The sequence below is a fragment of the Pseudophryne corroboree genome, chromosome 4, assembly GCF_028390025.1.
Source record: "Pseudophryne corroboree isolate aPseCor3 chromosome 4, aPseCor3.hap2, whole genome shotgun sequence".
Taxonomy (NCBI): domain Eukaryota; kingdom Metazoa; phylum Chordata; class Amphibia; order Anura; family Myobatrachidae; genus Pseudophryne; species Pseudophryne corroboree.
The window spans coordinates 270,988,173-271,008,566 of NC_086447.1; the positions used below are offsets into that span (position 1 = coordinate 270,988,173).

At 47.7% G+C, this 20,394-nt stretch overlaps 1 protein-coding gene across 2 annotated transcripts in view; it reads left to right on the forward strand.

The window, feature by feature from the left end:
* The window catches only part of LEKR1 (leucine, glutamate and lysine rich 1), a 267,560-nt gene that overhangs the window by 150,610 nt on the left and 96,556 nt on the right, over positions 1-20,394 (forward strand). The gene's annotated exons all lie outside the window — the stretch shown is intronic.

Consider the following 20,394-nt stretch of genomic DNA (forward strand, 5'->3'; position numbering starts at 1 on the left):
AGCCCCACTGATGCTTGCTGTGTCACCTGCAGTGTCCGTGGAAGCTGTACCCACTGACACTTGCGCGTATTGCGTGTTACGCCCATGCGCAGCAAATGTTCCGGATTAAAGGATGTCCCTAACCCCCTTTAATCCGGACAAATCAAAATTGTCCGGATTAAAAGAGGTTCCGGATCATCGGTTGCCGGAAAATCGGTGGTGTACCTGTACCAATCTTTGCACTTATCTGGACACTTTGCATGTTCATTATCGCAGCTGGGGGGTATTATTTTGTATTATTTTATAGACAGTTCGTTATAGAGTGCATGTATATTTTGCAGAGCTTTACAGAGAATATTACAGTCATTCACATAAGTTCTTGCCCCAGTGGAGCTAACAATCTATATTTCCCTATAACATGGGCACACATACGCACTAGGGTTCATTAACCTGCCAGTCTGTTTTGGAGTGTTGTAGGAAACCAGAGAACAAGTAGGATATCCACACAAGCACAGGGAGAACATACACACTCCACACAGATAGTGACTTGATCAGTAAGTGACCACTTGGACGTGACGTAGTAATGCCACCTAATGTGCCAGCTTTAGCTACAGCTTAGAGAGCCAATGCAGCATCTTATACTGCTCATAGTCCAACATGAATATGTGCTCTCTTGATACACACACTAAATACAAAATCTTAGCTCTTCATTATTATTATTTATTATTACCAGTTATTTATATAGCGCACATATATATTCCGCAGCGCTTTACAGAGAATATTTGTCCATTCACATCAGTCCCTGCCCCAGTGGAGCTTACAATCTGAGGGGCAGATGTATTAACCTGCAGAAGGCATAAGGAAGTGATAAACCAGTGATATGTGCAAGGTGATAAAGGCACCAGCCAATCAGCTCCAATATGTAAATTAACAGTTAGGATCTGATTGGCTGGTGCCTTTATCACCTTGCACATATCACTGGTTTATCACTTCCTTATGCCTTCTCCAGGTTAATACATCTGCCCCTATATTCCTTGCCACATGTACACAGAGACACATTCATGCTAGGGTTAATTTTTGTTGGGAGCCAATTAACCTACCAGTATATTTTTGGATTGTGGGAGGAAACCGGAGCACCCAGAGGAAACCCACGCAAGTACGGGGAAAATATACAAACTCCACACAGTTAGGGCCATGGTGGCAATCGAACCCATGACCTCAGTGCTGTGAGGCAGTATTGCTAACCAGTACACCATCCTTACTGCCCATGACAAAGTATCATATGGGGGATCGGTTAACTTCACTTGTTTGGTTAGGTTGTATGACAGAAAACATTAAAACAAATCAAGGTATGTGTTAATATGTGCTACCTCAGTGCCATAGCAGGGCGGCACTGCAACCTTACCAAATGATGCCCTGATGTCACACGAGGGGCTGGGGCCACCAGCGCCGGGAAGTACAGCATTGTAAGCTCCGGAATGCTGTACAAGCTGCAGTGTGCATGTCTGGAGCATCCAAAGGACGCTCTGGGTGGCCCTGCTGAAGGGTGCCACTCCCACACCCCTGTGGTCTGTGTGACTGCACCACTCACAGTTATGGCCCTGTGCTGCCTCATCCATTTATGCAATCATCATGTGCACTTACAGGGGCCAGGTGAGAGTTTTAAAGAATACTTAGCATCCTTTTTTAAGCCACTTTGATACTTTGTTTAGGTAAGCAGGTGTTGTCCTGTTTCTCCCCATCTTAAAATGTGTGCATCTACTCTAGTTGTACAAATACTCAGGGCCAGTTCTATGGTTTGTGGCGCCCCGGGCAAAATATGGGGGCGTGGCTTAAATTGGGGGCGTGGTCAAAGCGCTGAAAGAAAAAATACAAATAAATAAAAAGTGTACTTACCATCACCGTTCCTGACCTAGACCCCCTCCGCCGGCGGCGCCGCTCTTCTGCTCTCCTCTCTTCGATCTATGGGAGAGACGTTATTACGTCTCTCCCATAGAACAGCATAGACACTAGAGGTCAATTATGACCCCTAGTGTCTGTGCCACTATGCTGTGCGGTGCGCGATGACGTCATCGCGCATCGCACAGCAAAGGTCCTCAAGACGAAGGGAAACTAGACCGTAGCGTCTAGTTTCCCTTCATGGAGAGGACCTTTGCTTGCGGTGCGCGATGACGTCATCGCGCACCGCACAACTAAGGTCCTCTCAATGAAGGGAAACTAGACGCTACGCGTCTAGTTCCCTTCAAAGCGGGGAGCACAGCAGGGCACTGCGGGGGGCACAGTGGCGGTTCTTGCCCTGGTGCGGCGCCCTCCGGATGGCGCCGGCGCCCTCCGGAAGGCGGCGCCCCGGGCAAAAGTACCGCTTGCCCGTGGCAAGAACCGCCACTGCAAATACTCTATCAACAATGTACAGTACATACAGTAAATGAGTAACAGTCCCATTGTAGAGGCAGATTTAAATAGGTGACTCTATTAGCAAGTGCTTGGCTATTAATCTGCTATTTGTGTTTAAGTAAAAATATCTACAAAATCTGGGCCATGAACTCCTAGAGAAACCTTTGATCTATAATCAAATACATTCTACAAATGCCTATTCTGTGGCATTCAGTCTGTAAACAGGATGCTCACTTATAAAATGTGTAGGAAGTTCTTAGGAAGCTGGTTTGCAATTTGTTATAGTAGGTATTGCAGCTTGTGCTCTGCTGTCAGTCTTTCTGAGCACTAAATACAGTGTGCTATATTGAGTGAAGTAATTATGGTCCATGAGCTCCACATGGTGCTGTTAAACTGATAGACTCATTTATGACATCAGATTTCAAAGCTGCTTAATAAATCATGCAAGTGTGTACATGTTATTTCAAGCTGTCTTATCGGCTGCAGTTATGTTCTATATAAGGCAGTTCATTATACATACTAGACTTCTTGTGGGGTCTGTAATCAGCGGCATTGGTCTCTAGATGCCTATGTTCCACTTCCTACCATTTTGACAGCACCTTGTGACCACCAAGATTTTCCTTGCATGGTATAGTAAATATGTGATGTTGGGCCTCCATATTAAGCGGTGATATGCACAGCTGTACATCTCCCCTTCTTGAATATGATCTGCTGACTGTGATTGAAGAATGGCATCAGAAGACCTTTTTAGAGCATTCAATGGCTGATAATAGAGAACGCTATCTTACACCTAGTTATAGAACATAAAATTTCAGAGATGCTACTTGCTCTTTTGTTATGTGAATGCTGCAAGAGACTTTTTCTGTTGGACATACCATTCAGTAGATATAATAAAGGCCATCAAATAATTTCCTTGCAAAATTCACAAAAACTATAATTTCTCTAGCATCCATAAGGGATACTGGGGAAATCTAGTACGATGGGGTATAGACGGTGTCCAAAGGAGCAGGTGCTCTTTAAATTTCTTTAACTAAGTGTGCTGGCTCCTTCCCTCTATACCCCCTCCCACAGGCAGTTTTAAAAAAGTGCCCTCAGGAGAGGATGCACACTCTGGAACTCCAGAGAGTTTTCTTCAGTTTCTTTTAAAACTTTGTTATTTTTGTGATGTTTTTACACTCCTAGGGAGACTTTACCGATATAAATATAATTGAAACTCAGGTGCCATTAAAGGGGGTGGAGCTTCCTCAGAGCGGGTCCTGTGGTGTTTTGGCGCCTTCCTCTGCTTACAGCTGCAGCAGCAGGCACACACAGCTCCTCCAGACACTCGGGATACGCAGGAAAACTGGTACAGGGGTGTAGCAAAGGGCGAGAGCCGCTATTGTACATGATCTGTGTCCTGAAAAGGTCAAAAACTCCAGTGTTTCACTGTGATATAACTGCTTGCAGTCTCACTGGTGCTGTTTAGCTTGGGTGTGCTGTTCCCTTCTCTCTGTCTCCCTCTCACATACAGTAAAGATAGGCTTGCCATTGTATTACTTGTCTGTGTGTAGGTGTATGTAAGTGTTGTTTACTGTACACATGGTAAAACACCAATTATGCAGTGTATGTCACACCAGATTCTCTCCCTCTAAATCTGGTTCCATATCATGTGAACAATGTAGTCAGTCCTCACAGCTCAGTGAGGGGACTTGGGGGGAGGGTCAAGAGCCTTCCTGGCTAGGTGCCATAACATCCATGATGTCAGATATGTCATCTCAGCTCACTGCTAATGCTCAAAAAACTCAACAACTGCAGCAGGCTGTTGCAGACCTAACTGCAAGGACAGATGTTCCACAGCCCCCCCTCTCTAACTCAGGACCACTTAAATGTGGGTTACCTGCTTTTCTCTCAGACTCTGATGAGGAGATACAGGAGGAGGGGGAGGAATTGGATCCCGTTACTGGGAATTCCTCTTCTACACAGGGTATTGAACCCCTCATTTTAGCTATACGGGACGTGTTAAAACTCCCTCTAGAGGACGCTGCGGCACAGTAGTCGTTTTTCTTCACACAGAATAAGCTCAGTGTCACTTTCTCTGATTCTGCAGAGTTAGATTACCTATTTAAGTTAGCCTGGAAAAATCCAGATAAAAAATACCAAGTGTCAAGACGGTTTTTGTACATTTTCCCATTTGCTCCTGTAGGCAGGAAAATCTGTGAAGAACCCCCGGCTGTTGACGTATCGGTATCTTGCCTATCTAAAAAGGCGGTACTGCCAGCTCCGGGCTCATTTACCATAGAAAAATAGAGACTACACTGAAGTCCATCACAAAGACCGGTCATAGCAGGTTGCTGGATGACTCATGCCATTCATACGTGGGCTACTCAGATTCAGGAGGGCCTCTCTGGGGATATGTCCCTGGTCACTACAGTGACTCTCCTGAAACACATTCACAACACTGCACGCGTCCTGTGTGACTTTCTCAAGGAGATAGGCAATATTAATGCAGAGACATCTACGATGGCAGTGTCGGCGTTCAGGGCTTTGTGGTTGCGTCAGTGGATAGCGGACGCAGAGTCCAAGCACAGTGTGGAGTCTCTCCCCTTTTCAGGGGAATGGCTCTTTGGGGTGGAATTGGATACGTGGATTTCTAAAGTTACTGCGGGGAAATCCACATTTCTCCCCTCTGGGGCCCCACCGGCTAGACGTTCCTACCTTGGGCCATCTACTCCTTTCGGTCTAACAGATTTCGATCTAGGGCCAGAGGTGCCTCCAATGCAGCTAGAGTCACCAGAGGTAAGACAAGAAAACCAGCGATCGCTGCTTCTCAGGAGAGCACCAGTTCAGCTTCCACTAAGGCCTCAGCATGACGGTGCCCACCCACCCCAAGGTGGGAGCTTGGCTGCATCACTTCAGCCGCATCTTGGAAAGTTCCTGCCAGGATAACTGGGTAAAGGACCTAATTTCTCAGGGCTACAAGCTGGAGTTCGACGGTGCTCCTCCCCAATGATTTTTCAAATCAAGCTTGCCAGCTTTGGAGGATACGCGTGTTACGCTGCAACAGGCCATCCTAAAATTGGTCCAATCCCAAGTTATTGTTCCAGTGCCACTACAACAACAGGGAAAGGGTTACTACTCCAACCTGTTCGTGGTACCGAAACCGGATGGTTCGGTAAGACCCATTTTGAATATGAAATCCTTGAACCCTTACCTAAAGGTTTTCAGGTTCAAGATGGAATCTTTGCGAGCAGTGATTGCGGGTCTGGAAGAACAAGAATTCATGGTCTCCAAGGATATCAAGGCTGCCTATCTCCATATTCCGATTTGGCCACCTCATCAGGCTTACCTGAGGTTTGCCCTACTGAACAATCACTACCAGTTCCAGGCGCTACCCTTCGGCCTGTCCACAGCTCCAAGGGTGTTCACGAAGGTGATGGTGGAGATGATGTTCAGGGGGTCAATATTGTCCCTTATCTGGATGATCTCTTGATAAAAGCGAGATCCAGGGAGCTTTTATTGCTCCATATAGACCACACTATTCAGTTTCTGTCACACCATGGGTGGATCCTCAATTTATAGAAGACCCACCTGGAGCCAACTCAACGGCTCCTGTTCCTGGGAATGTTGCTGTATACTGTGGCCCAGAAAGTGTTCCTCCCAGAGGAAAAAGCGAGAACACTTCAGGAGATGGTCTGCATGGTTCTTCCGCCTACTCGAATATCCATCCATCTTTGCATAAGATTGTTGGGGAAGATGGTTGCCTCGTACGAGGCAATACAGTATGGAAGGTTCCACGCCAGAACATTTCAATTAGATCTCCAGAGCAAGTGGTCCAGATCACATCTTCATAATACAGCTGTCACCTCAGGCCAGGATTTCCCTCCTGTAGTGGCTGCAGTCCTCCAACCTACTGGAAGGCCAAAGTTTCAGGATTCAGGATTGGATCCTCCTCACGACAGATGTGAGTCTGAGAGGATGGAGAGCTGTCACCCAGGGGGCTCAGTTTCAGGGAGAGGGTGGTCAGCCCACGAAGCCCTCCTTCCGATCAACATTCTGGAACTTTGGGCGATCTACAATGTTCTGATTCTGGCCTCACCTCTGCTCAGGGATCACGCGATCCAGGTACAGTCGAACAACGCCACGGCAGTAGCGTACATCAATCGACAAGGAGGAACAAAAAGCTGGGCCTGCATGCAAGAGGTGTCAAAGATACTCCTCTGGGCAGAAAAAAAAGCAAGAGCACTGTCCGCAATCTTCATTCCGGGAGTGGACAACTGGGAAGCGTACTTCCTGAGTCGTCACGATCTCAACCCGGGAGAGTGGGGGCTTCACCATCAGGTGTTTCAGCAAATCATCGACCGGTGGGGCTGCCACAAATAGACATGATGGCTTCTCGTCTCAACAAAAAGCTTCATTGGTATTGCTCACGAACCAGGGACCCTCAGGCGAGGGCAGTAGATGCACTGACGTCGCCTTGGCCTTACCGGTTGGTCTACCTGTTTCCTCCGATTCCATTGCTCCCAAAGGTACTCAAGCGAATCAGGAATCAAGGAGTCCAGGCAATTCTGATTGCCCCAGATTGGCCTCGAAGGGCATGGTATGCGGATCTTCTGGACATGTCCGTTGAAGACCCTTGGCCTCTGCCACTGAGAAGAGATCTTCAACAAGGTCTGTTTGTCTACCCGGACTTACGGCGGCTATGTTTGATGGCCAGGGGGGTTGAGGGAACATCCTAGCTCACAAGGGCCTTTCCAAAAACGTTATTGCTACCATTGTTCAGGCCAGGAAATCTGTGACGTCAAAACATTATCATCATATCTGGATGAGATATGTCTCTTGGTGCGAGGACCGTACGTATCCGCCTGCGGAGTTCCACTTGGGACGTTTCCTGCAGTTGGTGTGGGTAAGGGCTTATGGGTTCCATTAAGGTCCAGATTTCAGCTCTTTCTTCTTCCAGAAGAAATTGTCAGTATTGCCAGAAGTTCAGACCTTCTTGCAAGGGGTGCTTCACATTCAACCTCCTTTTGTGCTGCCCACAGCACCCTGGGATTTGAATGTAGTGTTGGAGTTTCTACAGTCCTCTTGGTATGAACCTCTGATGGCGGTAGGAGACAAGTATCTCACGTGGAAGACGGTGATGTAATTGGCCCTGGCTTCTGCTAGGCGTGTCTCAGAATTGGGGGCCTTATTGTGTAAAAGCCCTTACTTGGTCTTTTATGAGGACAGAGCGGAGCTCAGGTCTAGGCAGCAGTTCCTGCTGAAGGTCGTCTCTGCGTTCCACTTGAATCAACCTATTGTGGTTCCATCAAGTTCTGGCAATTCTGCTCCTCCGGAGGCATTGGATGTTGGGGGTAATTCCAAGTTGATCGCAGCAGGAAATTTTTTAGCAGTTGGGCAAAACCATGTGCACTGCAGGGGATGCAGATATAACATTTGCAGAGAGAGTTAGATTTGGGTGGGTTATTTTGTTTCTGTGCAGGGTAAATACTGGCTGCTTATTTTTACACTGCAATTTAGATTGCAGATTGAACTCACCACACCCAAATCTATCTCTCTCTGCACATGTTATATCTGCCTCCCCTGCAGTGCACATGGTTTTGCCCAACTGCTAACAAAGTTCCTGCTGCGATCAACTCAGAATTACCCCCATTGTGCGAGCCTTGAAGATCTATGTCAAGAGAACGGCTCGGATCAGAAACACTTGTTCGTGCTATATGATGCGCAGAAAAAGGGTTGCCATGCTTCAAAGCAGTCCATTGCTCGTTGGCTTAGGCTTGCTGTCCAATAGGCCTATGTGTCAGCAGCCTTACCTGTTCCACAGTCTCTGAAGGCCCACTCTATAAGATCGGTGGGGTCTTCCTGGGCGGCTGTTCGTGGAGTCTCGGCCTTGCAACTATGCCAAGCTGCTACCTGGTCGGGGAAGAACACCTTTGTGAAGTTCTACAGGTTTGATACCCTGGCCAAAGAGGATTCCCAGTTTGGGCAGGTGATGCTGTAGATGTCTCCGAACGTTCCCACACGTTCTGGAAGCTTTGGGGTGTCCCCATCGTACTAGATTCCCTGAATATCCCTTATGGATGCTAGAGAAAATAGGATTTTAATTACCTACGGGTAAATCCTTTTCTCGTAGCCCATAAGGGATATTGGAGCAGATGTATTTACCTGGAGAAGGCATAAGAAAGTGATAAACCAGTGATAAGTGTAAGGTGATAAACGCACCAGCCAATCAGCTCCATTGTGTACATTAACAGTTAGAAGCTGATTGGCTGGTGCATTTAGCACCTTGCACTTATCACTGGTTTATCACTTCTTTATGCTTATGCCGTCTCCAGGCTTAACACATCTGCCCCATTGGGCGCGCGCCTCAGTGCGTTGACTTTTCTGCAGGTTTTCTTTTATATGGTTAACTGTTCAGTTGTTGCTGTTTTATTACCGGCTGTTGCTTGTCATTTTCTGTTAGTGGTGTGCTGGTGTTTGAATCTCACCACTCGTTGTTGTTATATTCCTTCTCTCAAGTATGTCCTTTCTCCATCGGGCACTGTTTTACCTATATATGCCTGTGGGAGGGGGCATAGAGGGGAGGAGCCAGCACATCCAGTTGAAGAAATTGCACCGGCTCCTTTGGACCCTGTCTATACCCCATCGTACTAGATTCCTCCAATATCCCTTATGAATTACGAGAAAAGGATTTACCGGTAGGTAATTAAAATCCTATTTCTCTGACGTCCTAGTGGATGCTGGGAACTCCGTAAGGACCATGAGGAATAGACGGGCACCGCAGGAGACTGGGCACTCTAAAAGAAAGATTAGGTACTATCTGGTGTGCACTGGCTCCTCCCACTATGACCCTCCTCCAGACCTCAGTTAGATTTCTGTGCCCGGCCGAGCTGGATGCACACTAGGGGCTCTCCTGAGCTCCTAGAAAGAAAGTTTATTTTAGGTTTTTTATTTTACAGTGAGACCTGCTGGCAACAGGCTCACTGCATCGAGGGACTAAGGGGAGAAGAAGCGTACCTACCTGCTTGCAGCTAGCTTGGGCTTCTTAGGCTACTGGACACCATTAGCTCCAGAGGGATCGACCGCAGGACCCGTCCTTGGTGTTCGTTCCCGGAGCCGCGCCGCCGTCCCCCTTACAGAGCCAGAAGCACGAAGATGGTCCGGAAAATCGGCGGCAGAAGACTTCAGTCTTCACCAAGGTAGCGCACAGCACTGCAGCTGTGCGCCATTGCTCCTCATGTACACCTCACACTCCGGTCACTGATGGGTGCAGGGCGCTGGGGGGGGGGCGCCCTGAGCAGCAATAAAAACACCTTGGCTGGCAAAATAATCACAATATATAGCCCCAGAGGCTATATATGTGATAAATACCCCTGCCAGAATCCATAAAAAAGCGGGGGGAAAGTCCGCGAAAAAGGGGCGGAGCCATCTCCCTCAGCACACTGGCGCCATTTTCTCTTCACAGTGCAGCTGGAAGACAGCTCCCCAGGCTCTCCCCTGTAGTTTGCAGGCTCAAAGGGTTAAAAAGAGAGGGGGGGCACTAAATTTAGGCGCAATATTGTATATACAAGCAGCTATTGGGAAAAATTCACTCAATATAGTGTTAATCCCTAAATTATATAGCGCTCTGGTGTGTGCTGGCATACTCTCTCTCTGTCTCCCCAAAGGGCTGTGTGGGGTCCTGTCCTCAGTCAGAGCATTCCCTGTGTGTGTTCGGTGTGTCGGTACGGCTGTGTCGACACGTTTGATGAGGAGGCTTATGTGATGGCAGAGCAGATGCCGATAAATGGGATGTCGCCCCCTGTGGGGCCGACACCAGAGTGGATGGATAGGTGGAAGGTATAAACCGACAGTGTCAACTCCTTACATAAAAGGCTGGATGACGTAACAGCTGTGGGACAGCCGGCTTCTCAGCCCGCGCCTGCCCAGGCGTCTCAAAGGCCATCAGGGGCTCAAAAACGCCCGCTCCCTCAGATAACAGACACAGATGTCGACACGGAGTCTGACTCCAGTGTCGACGAGGGTGAGACATATACACAATCCACTAGGAACATCCGTTACATGATCCCGGCAATAAAAAATGTGTTACACATTTCTGACATTAACCCAAGTACCACTAAAAAAGGGTTTTATGTTTGGGGAGAAAAAGCAGGCAGTGTTTTGTTCCCCCATCAAATGAGTGAATGAAGTGTGAAAAAGCGTGGGTTCCCCCGATAAGAAACTGGTAATTTCTAAAAAGTTACTGATGGCGTACCCTTTCCCGCCAGAGGATAAGTTACGCTGGGAGATATCCCCTAGGGTGGATAAGGCGCTCACACGTTTGTCAAAAAAGGTGGCACTGCCGTCTTAGGATACGGCCACTTTGAAGGTACCTGCTGATAAAAAGCAGGAGGCTATCCTGAAGTCTGTATTTACACACTCAGGTACTAGACTGAGACCTGCAGATAGTGCTGCTGCAGCGTGGTCTGTAACCCTGTCAAACAGGGATACTATTTTGCGAACATAAGACGTCGTCTTATATATGAGGGATGCACAGAGGGATATTTTGCTGGCTGGCATCCAGAATTAATGCAATGTCCATTCTGTCAGGAGGGTATTAGAGACCCGACACTGGACAGGTGATGCTGACTTTAAAAGGCACATAGAGCCTTATAAGGGTGAGGAATTGTTTGGGGATGGTCTCTGGGACCTCGTATCCACAGCAACAGCTGGGAAGAAAATTTTTTACCTCAGGTTTCCTCACAGCCTAAGAAAGCACTGTATTATCAGGTACAGTCCTTTCGGCTTCAGAAAAGCAAGCGGGTCAAAGGCGCTTCCTTTCTGCACAGAGACGAGGGAAGAGGGAAAAAGCTGCACCAGTCAGCCAGTTCCCAGAATCAAAATTCTTCCCCCGCTTCCTCTGAGTCCACCGCATGATGCGGGGGCTCCACAGGCGTAGCCAGGTACGGTGGGGGGCCGCCTCAAAAATTTCAGCGATCAGTGGGCTCGCTCACAGGTGGATCCCTGGATCCTTCAAGTAGTATTTCAGGGGTACAAGCTGGAATTCGAGGCATCTCCCCCCCCGCCGTTTCCTCAAATCTGCCTTGCCGACAACTCCCTCAGGCAGGGAGGCTGTGCTAGAGGCAATTCACAAGCTGTATTCCCAGCAGGTGATAGTCAAGGTGCCCCTACTTCAACAAGGACGGGGTTACTATTCCACACTGTTTGTGGTACCGAAACCGGACGGTTCGGTGAGACCCATTTTAAATTTGAAATCCTTGAACACATACATAAAAAAATTCAAGTTCAAGATGGAATCGCTCAGGGCGGTTATTGCAAGCCTGGAGGAGGGGGATTACATGGTATCCCTGGACATCAAGGATGCTTACCTACATGTCCCCATTTACCATCCTCACCAGGAGTACCTCAGATTTGTGGTACAGGATTGCCATTACCAATTCCAAACACTGCCGTTTGGACTGTCCACGGCACCGAGGGTCTTTACCAAGGTAATGGCAGAAATGATGATACTCCTTCAAAAAAAGGGAGTTTTAATTATCCCGTACTTGGACGATCTCCTTATAAAGGCGAGGTCCAAGGAGCAGTTGTTGGTCGGAGTAGCACTATCTCGGGAAGTGCTACAACAGCACGGATGGATTCTATACATTCCAAAGTCACAGCTGGTTCCTACCACACGCCTACTGTTCCTGGGGATGGTTCTGGACACAGAACAGAAAAAAGTGTTTCTCCCGCAGGAGAAAGCCAAGGAGCTGTCATCTCTAGTCAGAGACCTCCTGAAACCAAAACAGGTATCGGTGCATCACTGCACACGAGTCCTGGGAAAAATGGTAGCTTCTTACGAAGCAAAATTCCATTCGGCAGGTTCCATGCAAGAACCTTTCAGTGGGATCTCTTGGACAAGTGGTCGGGATCGCATCTTCAGATGCATCGGCTGATAACCCTGTCTCCAAGGACCAGGGTATCTCTACTGTGGTGGCTGCAGAGTGCTCATCGTCAAGAGGGCCGCAGATTCGGCATACAGGACTGGGTCCTGGTAACCACGGATGCCAGCCTTCGAGGCTGGGGGGCAGTCACACAGGGAAGAAATTTCCAAGGACTTTGGTCAAGTCAGGAGTCGTCCCTACACATAAATATTCTGGAACTGAGGGCCATTTACAATGCCCTAAGTCTGGCAAGGCCTCTGCTTCAAAACCAGCCGGTACTGATCCAATCAGACAACATCACGGCAGTCGCCCATGTAAACCGACAGGGCGGCACAAGAAGCAGGATGGCGATGGCAGAAGCCACAAGGATTCTCCGATGGGCGGAAAATCACGTCTTAGCACTGTCAGCAGTGTTCATTCCGGGAGTGAACAACTGGGAAGCAGACTTCCTCAGCAGACACGACCTACACCCGGGAGAGTGGGGACTTCATCCAGAAGTCTTCCAATTGTTGGTAAACCGTTGGGAAAGGCCACAGGTGGACATGATGGCGTCCCGCCTAAACAAAAAACTAGATATTGCGCCAGGTCAAGGGACCCTCAGGCAATAGCTGTGGATGCTCTAGTGACACCGTGGGTGTACCAGTCGGTTTAGGTATTCCCTCCTCTGCCTCTCATACCAAAGGTACTGAGAATAATAAGAAAACGAGGAGTAAGAACGATACTCGTGGTTCCGGATGGGCCAAGAAGAGCTTGGTACCCAGAACTTCAAGAAATGATATCAGAGGACCCATGGCCTCTACCGCTCAGACAGGATCTGCTACAGCAGGGGCCCTGTCTGTTCCAAGACTTACCGCGGCTGCGTTTGACGGCATGGCGGTTGAATTCCGGATCCTAAAGGAAAAGGGCATTCCGGTGGAAGTCATTCCTACGCTGATAAAAGCCAGGAAAGAAGTAACCGCAAACCATTATCACCGTATTTGGCGAAAATATGTTGCGTGGTGTGAGGCCAGGAAGGCCCCAACAGAGGAATTTCAGCTGGGTCGTTTTCTGCACTTCCTACAGTCAGGAGTGACTATGGGCCTGAACTTGGGTTCCATTAAGGTCCAGATTTCGGCTCTGTCGATTTTCTTCCAGAAAGAACTGGCTTCACTGCCTGGAGTTCAGACATTTGTAAAGGGAGGGCTACATATTCAGCCCCCTTTTGTGCCTCCTGTGGCACCTTGGGATCTCAACGTGGTGTTGAGTTTCTTAAAATCACATTGGTTTGAGCCACTTAAAACTGTGGATTTGAAATATCTCACGTGGAAAGTGGTCATGTTATTGGCCTTGGCTTCGGCCAGGCGTGTGTCATAATTGGCGGCTTTGTCATGTAAAAGCCCTTATCTGATTTTCCATATGGATAGGGCAGACTTGAGGACTCGTCCCCAGTTTCTCCCTAAGGTGGTATCAGCTTTTCACTTGAACCAACCTATTGTAGTGCCTGCGGCTACTAGGGACTTGGAAGATTCCAAGTTACTGGACGTAGTCAGGGCCTTAAAAAATTATATTTCCAGGACGGCTGGAGTCAGGAAAACTGACTCGCTTTTTATCCTGTAGGCACCCAACAAAATAGGTGCTCCTGCTTCTAAGCAGACTATTGCTCGCTGAATTTGTAGCACAATTCAGCTGGAGCATTCTGCGGCTGGATTGCCGCATCCTAAATCAGTAAAAGCCCATTCCACGAGGAAAGTGGGCTCATCTTGGGCGGCTGCCCGAGGGGTCTCGGCTTTACAACTTTGCTGAGCTGCAACTTGGTCAGGGGCAAACACGTTTGCTAAATTCTACAAATTTGATACCCTGGCTGAGGAGGACCTTGAGTTCTCTCATTCGGTGCTGCAGAGTCATCCGCACTCTCCCGCCCGTTTGGGAGCTTTGGTATAATCCCCATGGTCCTTACGGAGTTCCCAGCATCCACTAGGACGTCAGAGAAAATAAGATTTTACTCACCGGTAAATCTATTTCTCGTAGTCCGTAGTGGATGCTGGGCACCCATCCCAAGTGCGGATTGTCTGCAATACTTGTATGTAGTTATTGCCTAACTAAGGGTTATTGTTGAGCCATCTGTTGAGAGGCTCAGTTATATTTCATACTGTTAACTGGGTATAGTATCACGAGTTATACGGTGTGATTGGTGTGGCTGGTATGAGTCTTACCCGGGATTCAAAATCCTTCCTTATTGTGTCAGCTCTTCCGGGCACAGTATCCTAACTGAGGTCTGGAGGAGGGTCATAGTGGGAGGAGCCAGTGCACACCAGATAGTACCTAATCTTTCTTTTAGAGTGCCCAGTCTCCTGCGGAGCCCGTCTATTCCCCATGGTCCTTACGGAGTTCCCAGCATCCACTACGGACTACGAGAAATAGATTTACCGGTGAGTAAAATCTTTTTTTTTTTTATTATTTTTAAAATAATTGAAATGCATGTCATTAAGCGAGTAGTACATAGGTCATATGTTTTCCTGAATAAAGAAGCACTAAAGATATACCTTCTGTAATTGGTGAAAATTCCATAAAAGGCCAGGCCTTCTGTCTGTCTGGTCCACATAAAAGCTTCGGGATTACATAGCTATTCAAATGATTTCTTTGCAGTTCAGTCAGTTTTCTGAAGCTCTCATCTTCCCCATATGTGCCATGTAGTTTAGTGTTTCAGAATGGCTTACATGTCTTCTGGAAGTGTAAACAGGGCTGATGTCATGAGTTCTCTTTCGTTTTGTGGTTGAGCAGCTGTGGTTTCCGTGTCTCAATTCACAATTAAAAGGTAATGCGTGCCGGTAAAGAAGTCGGGGGAAGATAACACACAGTGTAATACTAGTACTTACTTTTGTCATGTTTAAACTGTTGCCATTGACCTTGCATGCATTTGTCTGTTACTGTTGAGCAGTTGTTAATGGTAGGTATTTCCGCCCTTCATTTTAGGAGAGGTCTTACCTGAAAGCACCACCCTATTACAGGCGGTTGCGGGGATTCAGGAAAGATGGATATAGCATTGTGCTTCCAAGTAAAAGTGTGTTTTATTGAGGTAGCTCAAGCTATGGAGACAGAATAGTTCCCACAAGACTAGCTCCATACCCACATAACTCATTTCCAGCTCACCATAGCTTTAGGGGAGTTTATATCTAAACACCAGATAAAGTGAACAGTGTGCACAATGAATGCAGCTAGTAGTACAGTTTCCTAAAGAGGTTTCTCACTTCTCCACCAACAAAAATACACACAGAATAAGAAATACCGCTCTACCAGTGCTTTCAAATAACAGGGATCTATTGTTATACTCCCACTTTCAGGTGTTGCTCTCCAGATCTGTCTCATAGAACAGCTTCCACACAATGGGGCTAATTCAGACCTGTTCGCTCGCTGGGGTTTTTTGCAGTCCTGCGTTTGCATAGTCGCCGCCCATAGGGGAGTGTATTTTTGCTTTGCAAGTGTGCGAACGCATGTGTAGCAGAGCTGTACAAACAGATCTTGTGCAGTCTCTGCGCAGCCCAGGACTTACTCAGCCGCTAAGAACACGTCAGCCTGTCCGGGACTGGAATTGACATCAGGAACCCTCCCTGCAAACGCTTGGACATGCCTGGGTTTTTCCAAACACTCCCATAAAACGGTCAGTTGACACCTACAAATGCCTTCTTCCTGTCAATCTCCTTGCGAACGCCCGTGCGAACGGATCCTTTGCACAAACCCATCGCTGAGCGGTGATCCGCTTTGTACCCGTGCAACGCACCTGTGCATTGTGGTGCATATGCATGCGCAGTTTAGACCTGATCGCCCACTGTACGAACATGCAGCCTAGCAATCAGGTCTGAATTAGCCCCAATGTGAATCAATTCTGATTTGCAGTCTCCTCTCAAACAGCAGTTAATAGAGAGCCACCCAAAAGCAAAAGGGAAAGATGTACTGTAATTCCGTTTTACTAAAACAAAATAAAACACAATAAAACATGTTTTTCAAAGAACAATAAAATGTTTGGTCATCACAGAAAACAGAATCCACAAATGTTTGTAAAAATGGCAATTACCACCTGACGTCAAGAGCTGGATACAGACAGTTCTCAATGCGCATAGACCAAATAGGTTATCCTGGCTGCAGTGGTGGGTCTCCCTCTTGATCACCATTCTAGCCCGTCCAATCTAGGTCATCAAACACATTCATTCCCAGTGGCCCCGCAAGGGACCCACGTATTCCGACCCTCCTCGGGTCTTTCTCAAGGTTAATTCCAAATGAGCAAATGCCATAGTTACATATCCCTCCTTTTCCTCCCTGAAAGAAACGGCTGATTGTAAAATTGAGTACACTCAAATCATTGTACACAGCTACTGGGGTGGCCCAAAGACCCACTATTGCATGTGCGTGGATCACTAAAGCCATTACTAAATGGTCAGGTAACCTAATTGAGGGGTTAGATTCCTTATCTAGGGGGGATGTCTTACTCCTGCAGCATATACAGGACTCTGCAAAATTTATGATGGAAGCCATAAAGGAAGTAGGCGTGCTTAACGCATGCACCACCGCTATGGCAGTGTCGGCACGCAGGGGCTTGTTGCTACGCCAGTGGACTGCTGACGCGGACTCCAGGAAAGGCTTGGAAGGCCTACCATTCACAGGAGAGGCCTTGTTTGGAGATGAACTAGACAAATGGATCTCCACAGCTACTGCAGGTAAGTCTACGTATCTTCCTTCCGCAGCTCCTCCAAACAAGAAGACTTATTCAGCTTCTCAGTTACAGTCCTTTCGGACACCCAAGTTCAAGGGCAAATCCAGAGGTGCTTCTACGTCCTCCAGCGACACAAGAGGTAAACCACGCAAGCCAGCAGCTGCAGGTGCTCAGGAACAGAGCCCAGGCTCTGATTCCTCAAATGCTTCAGCATGACAGTGGACCGCAATGCCTGGAAGGCTGTCAGCTGGGAGCTCGACTACAATTCTTCAGTCAGATCTGGTCAAGTTCGTGACAGGATCTCTGGGTCATAGTTATTATTTCCCAGGGCTACAGACTGGAGTTCTAAAAGCTCCCACCTCTCATATTCTTCAAATCAGGCTTGCCAGTTTCACAAAAGGCAAGTATTACTCTATAGTATGCCATCCAAAAACTGGTACAGACTTTGGTCATTGTTCCAGTTCCACCTCATCAGCTCAACAAGATGGACTCTCTGAGAGCGGGACTCTCAGGTCTGGAGGTGACAAAAGCACCGTCCATGGAAAGGTTGCCGTACATCATTGGTCTCTCAACCAAACTCCTCCAGGATCACGGGTGGAGTCTGAACCTTCCAAAATCTCACCTAGAGCCAAGAAGGAGGCTCCTCTTCCTGGGAATGGTACTGGACACGGAGTCACAGAAATTGTTCCTCTCGTTAGAAAAGGCATTGGTGATCCAGTCGATGGTTCGGGACGTCCTGAAGCCAGCCCGGGTGTCAATGCATCTGTGCATTCGCCTTCTGGGAAACATGGTGGCCTCTTACAAGGCTCTTCAATACGGAAGGTTTCAAGCAAGACCCTTCCTGATAGATCTGTTGGACAAATGGTCTGGATTGCATCTTCACATGCACCAGAGGTTCTATTTGTCGCCAAAAGCCAGGATCTCCTTTCTGTGGTTGCTACAGTCTTCTCACCTCGTCGGAGGTTCGGAATTCAGAACTGGATTCTGTTAACCACAGACGCAAGCATCAGAGGTTGGGGAGCAGTCACTCGGGGTGCAGTTTCAAGGAAGATGGTCAAGTCAGGAAGTTGTCCTTCCAATCAACATTCTGGAACTCAGGGCCATATACAACGCCCTTCTGCAGGCCTCACATCTTCTTCAAGATCGGGCCATTCATGTCCAGTTGGACAATGTAACGGCAGTGACGTACATAAACCGATGGGGCGGAATGAAGAGCAGAGCAGCATTGTCAGAGGTGTCAAGAATTCTCCTCTGGGCAGAAAGAAACTCTGTGGCGTTGTCAGCGGTCTTCATTCCAGGAAGATCAATCCCGACTATGATCCGAGCTGGGAAGGGGGTGACGTCTAAGCATTACCATCGTATTTGGAAGAAATACATCTCTTGGTGAGAGAGCAGAAATGATTCTGTGGTGGAATTTCATCTGGGATGTTTCCTGCTTTTTCTGCAGGCAGGTGTGGATGTGGGCCTGCGTCTGGGCTCCTTAAAAATCCAAATTCGGCCTTGTCCACTTTCTTTCAGTAACAATTGGCTTCTCACCCTGAGGTCCAGACATTCTTGAACGGTGTTCTGCACATCCACCCTCCCTTTGTGCCTCCCACGGCACCTTGGGATCTCAACGTGATGCTGCAGTTCCTCCAATCGGACTAGTTTGAACCATTACAGGAGGTGGACTTTGTCTCATAAAAGTCCCTATTTAATTTTCCATAAGGACAGAGCTGAACTCGGAACTCGTCAGCAATTTCTTCCTAATGTGGTGTCTGCGTTTCACATCAACCAACCTATTGTGGTTCCGGTTGTCACCGACACGTCTGCTACTTAAAAGTCTTTGGATGCTGTGAGGGCTTTGAAGGTGTATGTGAGGAGAACAGCTCATCACAGAAAATCGGACTCGCTGTTTGTTCTTTATGATCCCAATTAGATTGGGTGTCCTGCTTCAAAGCAGTCTATTGCACACTGGATCAGGCTTACTATACAGCATGCTTATTCCATGGCAGGTTTGCCATGTCCAAGATCTGTACAGGCCCACTCTACTAGGTCAGTGGGTTCTGGGTGTCTCGGATTTACAGCTCTGCCGAGCAGTTACTTGGTCAGGTTCGAACACATTTACGAAGTTCTACAAGTTTGATACTTTGTCCTCTGAGGACCTTCAGTTTGGTCAATCAGTTCTGCAAGAACCTCAGCACTCTCCCACCCGGTTTGGGCGCTGCAGTACATCCCCATGGTACTAAATGGACCCCAGTATCCACAAGGATGTAAGAGAAAATAGGATTTTAATTACCTACCAGTAAATCCTTTTCTCATAGTCCGTAGAGGATACTGAGTGCCCACCCAGTGCTTCGTTCTTTTTGCAATGTTACTTGGTTAAGTAGTGTTGGTTCAGCCGTTGCTGTTCCTATTTCAAGTTTGGTTATCATGGCTTTCCTCTTGTTGTGTGTGCTGGTTCCGTATCTCACCACTATCCTTATCTATCCTTCTCTCGAAGTATGTCCCTCGGGCACAGTTTCCTAGACTGAGTCCGGTAGGAGGGGCATAGAGGGAGGAGCCAGCCCACACTCAAATTCTTAAAGTGCTCATGGCTCCTAGTGGACCCGTCTATACCCCATGGTACTAAATGGACCCCAGTTTCCTCTACGGACTACGAGAAAAGGATTTACCGGCAGGTAATTAAAATCCTATTATCGCATGCTGAATGGCCTGCCCAACGGCTGAGCCCTCCATTCAATTGCTGTCGCAGCAACTGTGGACAACCCCCTGCAGCCGCAGCTAGGCTGCGTATGCAGGCGGTGCGCTGCCATTTTTCCCATTGGAGTGGCTGCGTGTGACGTTCAATCAGGCAGAAGTGTTCCAAACGCATTGGCCAGGTGCGCACGGGCCGGATGGGACCTGTACATGTGCACTGACGCTTCCAGAGGGGAAATTGCGGTTATATCGCTTAGCGATGTGACCGGAATAACCCCCTAAGTTGTTGGGGTTTGCAGAGGAGTTGGGTTTGAAGTCAGTGCCGTTCCTTGCTAAATACAGAGTATGAGCATTGAAGACTCTGCCTGATTTTAAATAGCAGTGCTAAAAAATGTTGGAAAACAAGAGTCCGGAGATAAGCTAAAGGTGTAGGGTGTCCCTTGCTTGTGGAAGGAATCCCACAGCCATTTCTTCACAGAATGACTTGAAATTCCACCAGTTCTGAGACATTTTATTACATAAGATAGATGCTTCAAAGTGGTAGAAAATTTACACTCTTGCATAATGCACATTATGGGTCTTATTTATTAATGAACACATTTTAGCCGTGACAGGAGAACATTCCTGCCGAAACTAAAAAGTAACATGATTTTTATACAGTCACTTTAGTATTATTATTATTATTTTTATCCTTTATTTATATGGCGCCACAAGGGTTCCGCAGCGCCCAATTACAGAGTACATAAACAAATAATC